Source organism: Hippocampus comes, unplaced genomic scaffold (assembly GCF_001891065.2).
Source record: "Hippocampus comes isolate QL1 unplaced genomic scaffold, H_comes_QL1_v1.1 scaffold173, whole genome shotgun sequence".
In the NCBI taxonomy this organism is placed as follows: Eukaryota; Metazoa; Chordata; class Actinopteri; order Syngnathiformes; family Syngnathidae; genus Hippocampus; species Hippocampus comes.
In genome coordinates this window covers 43129-51040 of record NW_017805223.1, presented here as the reverse complement: position 1 = coordinate 51040, position 7912 = coordinate 43129, and the positions used below count along the sequence as shown (strand labels likewise).

Here is a 7912-nt window from a genome sequence, read left to right as displayed (position 1 = left end):
CCCCCCCCCACCACCCAAGCCCAACCCTCTTCATTAAAGGAGAAGCGCCGCCGTTATTTAAAGAACACCAAATGGTGGTAGGTATCCTTCCGTAATTAACGCGGTGTGACAGCAGTCTTGTGCTGTGAAGCTCGGGTCGTTTTGCAAAAGCCTGCAGTCATTTTAAACCAACATCTAACGGGCCTTGATTTATTTTTTTTTTTAACCAAATGAAGATTCCACTTCAACTTCCCGCACCGTGTTCTGCACGGACTCCCAGGCCGCAGGTTTGTGCCGCCTCGGTCCGTAGGATGCCGCGCGCTCGGCATCTAACGCATCCGACATGTTGCACGCTGCTGCTCAGCGCGTCTTCTTTTCCAGACAGTTCTACGGCCGCAGTCGAGTCAAGTCACATTGATTTCTGCAGCCTTTTGAAGGGCTCCGCATGCCCACAGTTGACAAGTATTCATGACATACCCTGACCTTCATCTCCAGGAGGGCAAGGAAAAACTGGAGAAAAAGGAGAAACCCTGAGCAGGGGCCGCAGATGGGGAGAATCCCGACCAGGCTGCAACGGATGCCCAGTGGGCAACATGTGAGATGCTTTCAAAATGACGGCGGAAAGCAGAATCGATGCTTGAAGTCGATTTTCTGCAACTTTTGGCTCCTCGGCGCATTTCTTGCAAAGCCCGTCAATCAGACACCGTTTCCGAGGCAATATGTCATTTTGTAGAGCGCTGCTTTTCGTGACTAGCTAAACCGACGATCAAACGACAGAGCGCTTTTGTGAAAACTTCTCTGCGGGAACAGAGGACCGTCCTTGCTACCTGATATTGATCCCGCCACATCGCATCAATATCACTCACAACTTGTTTTTTTTTTGCTTCGTGCGGCCCAACTGACCTGACAGTTGAGCGCACACAGCGTGTGCATTGTTTTCATGACAAGGCTGTCCTTCATGCGAGCTCCGTTCGACAAAAGGATCTTCTGAGTGGAAAGAATGCCCCCCTCCTCCCCCCCCCCCTCTTCCCTAGGCAACCACCGAGAGTGGCGAGAGCTATGTCGGCCCAGCCTGGCTGACCTATGCTTGAATCCTCCTCAAAGCAGTGTGCGTACATAACAGTACAGTCAATTTAAAAAAAGGAAAAAAAGACACAACAGCCCGCGCTGTCACACATGAAACAGCATTTCTCAAACGACTGACCTTCCTTCCTTCTATAGAGACGTACAGCAATACTGAATTCTAAACAATTCAAATGAAACCCCACAGCTCGGACAACAAAGGCATTTTTGCGATGATTCAAGTTAGCTTTATTAACGGAAGACATTGTCTCCGTTTTGATTTATTCATTCATTTTTTGAAAGAAAGCACTTTGGTCTTTATTTCATGATCAAAAATGTTTTCGTTGACGCCTCATGTTGCTGCTTCCAAACAAAATGGCAGGCTTCCTGTTCGGTTCCGAAAACACTGCTTACATCATGTTCGGAGAATTTGGTGTGGATTAATGAAACGTGTTTTTGAAATTTCCCCAACATGAAGCTCGTGTATTTTAAGTGAGTTGGCCGTGTGACGCCGGGTTGGCGGGCATGCTCTTTTCTGCGGACACGGTCTTTTTGTCGACAGAAAAAAAAGAGCTTTTCAGATGGCCTGAGTTTACGTCAATCATTTCTTTTGAGGCTTTCTGCGGACACGGTCTTTTTGTCGACAGAAAAAAAGAGCTTTTCAGATGGCCCGAGTTTTCGTCAATCATTTCTTTTGAGGCCTTTTCTCCGTCTTCAACGGCCGTCCATTTGGTCACTGTTGATTGCAGACAGCAGGATTGGTCACTCGTGTCAATCATTACACTGATCAGCAGTGCGTCGTTACCTGCTTCGTCAATGATTTTCCTCGGGGCCAAATGTTGATTAAAAAGAATTATGAAGCTCCTTTGGCCGAAAGGCATCTTTGGGAAATAGGCCACGACAAAGCCGATCAGACGCACTCAAGTGGAATTGGCTTGAGCAGCTGACTTTTTGCTTTGCTTGTTTGAGGGTTTGATTGAGCGGAAAAGTCGGCTTCTTCCTTTTTTGGAGGGCCATCAAGCATTTGTTGGTTTGCGTTGGTTCTGCGTGCACGTGGCCTTAGAAGTGAGCCGCACGCCAACGCCTTCGTTTTGCTTTGCTTGGATGCCTCGTTTCTTGTCGGATGCCTCATTCCTCGTAATTCTCTTCGCATTCACTTGCCACAAGATCAAGTTAGCATCGATTGACGTGCTAGCTGTGACAGTCAAAGCCACGCGTGCTGGCCGAGTGTTTGGAAGGTGACGCCGAAGACGTCATGGATGTTATCAAGTCCTGCGTTTGCGCCTTGGGGGTGCCTTGTCACGTCTATACTGCCACTTGCCTCGGTTGTAGCTTAATCACAAGGACGGCGTTCATATCAGCTTTTGCACTCGCGTGCATGTACGGGACACGGGCCAAAACAATTTTAGCGAGGGGCGATCCTTCTTTGTCACACTTGTGACAGACAAATAGCCTTGCGAGGAACTAAGCAAGCCAAACACATTTTCAGACTCCCCCGAGGCTCATTTTGATGAAGTGGTTCAGCGCAGAGGTCAGGAGCCTTGCACTTGTACAAATAGCTCAAACTAACGATGGGGCTGAAAAGGCGAAGCCAAAAACCAACTGAATACAAAATTTGCTTCGTACGGGCACTTGGGTAAACGATGAACCGCGTTTTCTTTTCCTCGAAAAAGCCAACGACGAGTTTCACGTCACCGCTAAACACACGCAGGGACGGCTTATGGAAATGTTTTGGTATGAGACGCGATCGTCTGTCATCCGCATTTTAAGTGCGTATCATTACTGCTTCTAACTTTGCCACAAAATTACAAAGTTCAGAAAAAAAATGAGTGGCCTAATATCACAAGGATGTCAGCCAGCACAGTCCGTTCTCGAAAACAGGCTTCAGGATGATAAACTTGAAGGCAAATCAGGCTGTGCTTTATTTATCCAGCCCCAGACATGACAATTGAAAATAAAACGGTTTTGTGTGCACACTAATTACTATTTCGTGCACACCAATTACTATTTTGACATCGTTAGAGTGTGCACAAGAAGTAGCGCTGATCCTTATCAGACTTGGGGGTAAACAAATGGAGCGCACCCTCACAAATTCGCTTCTCATTGATCTAACCGGTCGGTGCCTTCAAACACCCACGAATGATTGCATCTGACGTTTTTGATGTTACGTCATGATATTATGACAAAAAGGTTTTCTCCTTGCAACGCCGAGCTTTTCATGATATCCTTCTAACTCATCCCGGGCGGTAAATAAAGTTCTCTCACGCTGTCCCCGTCCATTACGTAGCTTTCCTTTGACCTTTCAACTTTGAAAGAAGGCGCATTCCGATTTTCTCATCCAAGTGACCCGCGAGGAGCCACGGCTACTTCAAAGCAACGACTCAAATCGAACTGATCCAAATGTATCAAATTCCACATTATCATTGCACAATGCCCAACAAGTGTCATGTGTCGATTATCCGCCGGAATTTGAAAACAGCTTTCAGGGCTGGTAAACAAACACCACTGGGTGGCAAGTAGCAGTTAACATACAGCAAGCTCTGTTCAGAGTGGAAAGCAAAATGGATTGCGAGAAAGTGGCATCCGCCTGTCTGTTTTGGATTTTTTTTTTTTTTTTTTTTATGCACAAACTTGAGCCTACCAATCTGCTGGTATGTGATATGAACCGTTTAATCTCCTCAAAAATGTCATTTTTGTCATTCATATCCGAGTGAATAAAGATGCCATTTCCAGGGGGGTTGTTAACTTGACACAATTGCACGCTAAGATTCAGCGCTATCTAAAAAGCCTGTTTTGAGCTGAGGGTGGATGGACTCGCAGGCAAAGTGATTAGCATCCATCACTGTCCGCTCCTCCCGGACTGCAGGGGCAACCGTGACAGATGAATTGCGCACCGTCGTGGCTGAAATGGCAAAGCGAGGCAGCAAAAGCCGGAGAGGCCGCGAGGCAGCACGTCCCGCCCAGTCGACTGAAACACGTGCAACCATTTTTTTTTTTAAAGGTCAGCGAGAAGAGGAAATACGTACCTCGGGCAAAGGTCTTACTTCCCGCTATTGAGTGTGTTAGCAATCGACCGCCTGCACCGGTGAAAGCTGAACAGGTTCACAAAACAGGTAACAACCTCGAAACTGCACGACGCAAAAAGTACAATTGAGACACTCGCTCGCGTTTCAGTGTCCGGCTCGAGGCGCGCGCGACAGCTCCTTCTGATAGCTAGCATAACGAATACACCGTCTCGCTAACCAGTCGAGCAACGCTTGAAAACATTTCGAGCCAATAAGGGCACGGCGATGCTTCGGTATAAACTGAGTAATAATCCAATTAACTCCCAAGGGTTCGCTACGAGGATGATAAAGCGGTCATCTTGAGTTTCAAGCTGACTAGACAAGCTCCTTTGAACTGACAAATCAAGTCCACGAGATATCAAACGCAGTCTGTTAGCAGCCGCAACAGGAAGTCAACGGGGAACATGTTGGACAAGGTTGAAACAGTGATTTACTTTGAGGAGGTCTTGTAAAGATGCCAGCATAAAAATAGTGACCTGAATCTGTGACAGTCTTGTGAAAAGCAAGTACGCTAAGCGACTCTGCTTGACGTGATGTAAACGTAGGAAAGATTTATGGACACACTTTCTGTAAAACCCAGAAGAACAACGCAATGCATCGTCGACGGCGGTGGCGGTAAATGTGGCCACAAACTAGATGGAAAGACTTAAGATTAAAGTGGAAAGCGTCTTTTTTGATCTCCGTCGTCCGAATAGCGTCCGAAGGAAAGACCCTGTTTCCTTAAGATGGAACCCAAAAGGAGCGGATACAGTGAGAACAACAGAGGCCCCACGATTGAACCCTGTGGAACAGCAAAGGAGGCAAGGGAAGGTAATTTCTAACGGTCACATTCAGTCACTTGGTTTCGAAAACCCTCTGGAAAGGGCCACGCTTTGGGGCTGAAAGCCAGCCTGACACGAAGCCCAGGCCACAAACGACGCAGCTGAGAGGTCATCCCTGTGAGGAAGCACCAGCGCTACGCCACAACCATTTCCACAGATTGCCTTTGAAGATGAACTGCGCGCCATCCTGGGATTAGCGGACGACATCACGCAGGTCCATTTCAACATGGCCTTTGTTCAACACACACAGAAGCGATGAGTCGGCCCAGAGCTGCGCAGAGAAGGGCCCCGTGCATGCAAAGCTCCAACACAATGTCAGCGGCCAAACGGGCCCGTGCTGAGTCAGCGCCGCCCTCTGACAATTTGGCGGCCCTCGCCGGCATAATTCAGATGACAAGTGAAGAATTTGCACAAAAATTCATTATCTTGACTTGGGCCAGACGCGGGCGGGGCGTTTAACTTGGGGAAAGCGGTTGCCGTTTGACATCAACCACGATTAGACTTGAAGCAACGGAGGCAGTAATCAGCCCGCCTCTAATCTTGACGTTTTAATTTTCCACAAGTAACAGATGCAAAATCCGAGCGGATTAAAAGCTCTTTCATGTTGCCGTTTCGGCACACGGCGGCTTCAGTCGGCCGACATCAAACCGCTTCAGACGGAACGCCGTAGCCGTTGCGACAGAGCTTCGGGTGACAGTGACGAAATGGTGAACGCGGGCTCCTTTCCAACAATGTCATCACTCACTGTGTGATCGTTGACGGGTGAAGCCAGCCGGCAACGGGAAACGGGAACGGCGATCGGACTGAAGGAATCCATCACGATGCCACCGGTATAATCAGGCTGAAGCTGCATTCAAACTGCATCGTTGAAAATCTCCCAAAACGCAAGTGGGGCAACGTGTTCTGGTGGGTCATAATTCCAAATATGGTTGGTGCTCATGACCAAAAGAACAATGCGCCAAGCAACGGTGCAGCGTGGTGGCGGCGGCGGCGGCATCTCGCTTTGGGGTTGTTGTTGCTTCCCACGCTGGGGCCAGAGCCAAGTGTCAGAAAAAGCCCACTAGAACAGCTGATATTGATTTTAGCTTCATCGGAGGTACTTTCAAGGGATACGTTATTTCTTGATATGTTTTCAGCAGTGAAAAGTGAGCGTTTGGTCAAACTGCGACATCAAATCATAATCTGCTTCGATCTCACATTCTTCATTGTTTTCTACAAAGGAAATTATGAGTGTGCTAGTTTTCCTCACTGAAAAAAAAAAACGAGCACGACAGTCCTGGTGCTCTTTCGGGCTCTATTGCCCATGTGTGCACGTGAGTGTAAATGATTGCTTATCTTGATGTGCCCTGCGATTGGCCTGCGACCAATCCAGGGTTTACCACGCTGACCGAATGTCGGCTGGGATCAATTCCAGCTCACCCTCGAGCCGAGCGCAAATGGAAAATTGGTGGGATGTATAACAAGGGGCAAAATGACACGCAATGCACGTCCGCACTCGCATGCATAGCCGCTGCCTTTTTTTGGGGGGGGCGGGGGGTGATCACACAGACAAGATTCGCTTTGCAAGTTCGACAAAAACACACTCGGAGAGAAGCGAGAGGGAGAGCAAGACGGTTCAACCGCTTTCCACAATATGCACTCGAACCGCTATGCCGCAATTCGACGGAGCGTGAAAGAAAAGCAAGACCAAATCAGCTGTCGTCCACCTCCGCCGGACTTGCGCAAGTAAACTTTTCCCCGGTTCCGCCAAGGAGGTCACCGCTCGAGCTCGTCAAAAACAAGCAGGGAGCGAGCGCAACTTTTTTCATCTTTTGCCCACCACGCTCGCGCTGGCAGTGAGAGAGGCTCGTCTGACTCTTTACTTACTTCGGGTGCAACGCGGACGAGCCCGATCGAGTATCCCGGCGGTCAAAACCCAGCGAGGCTCTCGGGTCCGGTCCGGTCCGGTGTCTCCCGCCCCTGCTCGCCGGGCAGGCACATCCAACCAACAGTGTCCCTCGTCACTCTCCTCCTCCTCTTTTTCCTTCTCTCTCCTCCCTCTCGCTCCTGCGCTCGCCGCTCGTGACGTCACTCAGCCAACAACGGCGGAGCAAGTTGACGAACGCGCGGGCGGGCGGGCGCAGGATATCAACCTGCTGCTTCGGGTCACCGATCTCGATGTGTTTGCTTGCAACTATCTTGAAATCGATCGGTGGTCACGTGACGTTTCATCGCTGAGCTTTGCAATTGCTTATTTTTCAGCTCAGAGAACGCTCCCCACTGCAAAGGCATCCACCCACCCAGACGCATGCACGCATAGGCACAAAGTGGTGCTCAAGCCCTTTTGCCACTTGCTGACATCACGTTTTTAAATGGATATGTGAATAGCTCATCGTAAGTTGCCAGCAGGCTGTAATTCTTATTTTGTTCATGTGATTTATTGGTCATTTACTTTAGCATTCGCTTGCAAACAAAAGACTTTGATTTACTCCGCGGAATCATTTCCCAGCATCACCCTTCAGGACATGAAAGGTAATTACAGTGAATGCGTGACACCGAGGCTCGCGGTGTAGCGCTACACGTAGCCGATTTTGGTGTCGCCCGCCTAGGATTAGTTAGTGATTGCAAGATGCACCGCAATCACCGTGCGATTGTACGCACCCAAAGACGAGACGAAGTCTACTGGTACGGAAATATTTGTATTATCAAGCCAGCAAAATTGAGCGCAAACAACAGGCAAGAATGTGCCGGCTCTGCTCAGAAAGCCAAAAATTGAACCCTCACCCGTATAACTGTTTGTAAGACATGCTCGCAGGATAAAATGTTTCAAATATCCAGACGTGTAAATAACTTTCAATGCAGATGATGTTCAGGGAATGTCATGTTGCCAAGAGCCGCCGCCAGCCGGTCGATTCAAGACTCCCGAATCTGCACTTGGAAGTCCGACGTGAAAGCTTCCCAGTACATTGCAAAATGCCAACAGGGTTCAAGCTGTCCTTTCCCGAC

The 7912-nt window shown here is 48.9% G+C and overlaps 1 protein-coding gene across 4 annotated transcripts in view; it reads right to left on the bottom strand.

Annotated features, from left to right (window-relative positions):
- gulp1a (GULP PTB domain containing engulfment adaptor 1a) overlaps positions 1-6956 on the bottom strand; it is a 30351-nt gene extending 23395 nt beyond the window's left edge. The window contains exon 1 of one of the 4 annotated variants that reach the window (XM_019869234.1): positions 6794-6956. The gene's annotated coding sequence lies outside the window, so the exon portion shown is untranslated. The remainder of the gene's footprint in view (positions 1-6793) is intronic. The other 3 variants (XM_019869236.1, XM_019869238.1, XM_019869239.1) reach the window with 3 other exon arrangements.
- Between the last annotated feature and the right edge of the window lie 956 nt (positions 6957-7912).